Raw genomic sequence first — 2,248 nt, 5'->3', positions numbered from 1 at the left:
TTTCTTCCAGAGCCTCCACAAGAATCAGTATCAACAGCTCATGACAATGTTTGCCAACCATCTGTCTTCTTTTGCTACGGCCACAGGACAAGAAGATAGTCCCACTAACTTATACTTCACATGATGCGGATGTCGAGTCGAACGGTTCAAATTTACTAGTGACCTGGAATCATTATAAAAGGCTTAGTGGTGTAAGGTGGCGTCCATGTGGCAGAGACTGAAGAGTTGTAGTTGTTTTCTAACAATTGGTTGTATGGTTGGCAATTAAAGACTGAAAAATGAAGAGTTTTAGTATTTGATTAATTATAGACTTAAGTTTCCAAAGACGAGTGAAAACTGAGAGGATACTCTATGGCGGCGACAACATCAAGGAGGAAGTTATTGAGTGTGTAAGATCGGTTTGGTATTTTGTAATCTTTTAATTTTAGTAGATTATTTATTGTATGGACGTGATCCCGCAGATGTAGGTGTGCACACTGAACTGCGATACCATATCTTGTGTTTTCTATTTTTTGCACTATTATTTCCTGCTTGGTTAATTTACATTTCTGCATTGAAAAGACGCAATTAATCAACAATGTTATAGAAAGTATTTTAACACTCTGTGTAACACCCGCGTAAAAGACAGACCTTTCATATACAATTCAAATTTTTTTATTAAAAAATCAAAAGGTTCAAAACGAGATAAATGTTGTTTTTATTTGGATTCTCAAATTGCGATGTTGAATTCTCAACGTGAGCTTGAAGTATTCTCTAAATTGCAATTTGGGAAAAAGAAAAAAATGAAGAAGTGATAAAATGAGATATTGATCTATTGAAGAATAGGCTTGAAGAAGTCTATCCTTCAATACTTCTTCAAGTCTATTCTTCAATAAAAAGAAGAATTAGGCTTGAAGAAGTCAGTTTTGGATTAAAAAAGTGGACTGGTCATTTTTTTTAATGTAATCATTTTTTAAAGTATATTCTTTAAATTTTAAGATTAAAAGTTGGACAAAATACATTTGTGTCTCTTGAACTATTGCCGTGTTACAAAAAATTCCCCTTAAAGTTTAAAAATAGCAAATTTTCCGCTTGATCAATTCGTCATTAGTATGTGTTCCCCTTATTTGTCTTTTCTGTTAAATTTTGAACGTTAAGTGTGACGTGTCAATCGTCGAGGTATTTAATTTTTAATATAATATAAATTGACGATTTTGCCCATATAGTTGTCCCTTTCTCAAGTTCCTTATGTATTTCGTGGCCATTAATGAATTTTGCCCTAATGGTTATAGGAGCCTGGCCACCATGGGACTTGACTTGCGTGTGGTTGGTCTTGAAGGAGGAAAGTCTGGGGATGGAGTAGAGCCAGTAGAAGAGGCAATTGAAGGCCATGAGGTAATAGGAGGAGGCGGCGGAGAAGCCGACGGCAGAAATGGCAACGAGGAAGGAGATAGGGAGGGAGTTGAAGGAGGACAAGAGAGAAGAGAAGAAGAAGGCGTTCTGGGAGAAGAGGAGAGAAAGCCAGACTCCGACGAAGGCACCAGTCTTAAAGTTGAGGGAGTCGATGATGTAGGAGATCATGAAGCCCACGGTGAGAGTGGCGACGACGGGGTGCCGCCGAGGTTGAGAAGGAAAGCGGCACATGGGAGGTGTGCGATAGCGATACAGGAGTTATGAGCGAAGAAAGAGACGGTCGAAGAGAAGCGAGAAATGTCATTGTTAAGGGATCTGCAGGAAAAAGGTGTTGGGAATGGTGTCCTAGAAGCATGAGATGTAATAGGACATTTATTATTTATTTAATAAAAGAGTTTATTCATCATTTTATGTGTATATATATTTGTGAATATTTTATGAATATCAATGAAAATTCCATGATTATTTATGTGACCTTAAACATTGTATATAAGTGTTATATGCGAGAGGATAATGTTTAAGAATAATAATCAAAAAGTGATGTTCATAATGAATTTAATTAAAGTTCAGAATCTTTAATTAAAACATTACTAATACATGTCATTCCCATTTCGAATGGAACGGTGTTATCCGCACTGTTAATATAGAGAGATATTGAATGAGTGTATTACACATAATAAGATTATGTGGAACAGAGACACAGACACAATATGAATTTCTAATAATTTCCGTTAAGTATAGAAATTCTAATTGAGTCTACCGATGGTCATATATAGAATGATCTTAATCCTGAGTTCTTAACAAACTCCTATTTATGGATTTGTGTCTTTTGATTTACTCGGTACAGATTCTGAGA

The sequence above is a fragment of the Morus notabilis genome, unplaced genomic scaffold (genome assembly GCF_000414095.1).
Source record: "Morus notabilis unplaced genomic scaffold, ASM41409v2 Scaffold3576, whole genome shotgun sequence".
In the NCBI taxonomy this organism is placed as follows: domain Eukaryota; kingdom Viridiplantae; phylum Streptophyta; class Magnoliopsida; order Rosales; family Moraceae; genus Morus; species Morus notabilis.
Note: the sequence above shows the minus strand (reverse complement) of the source record.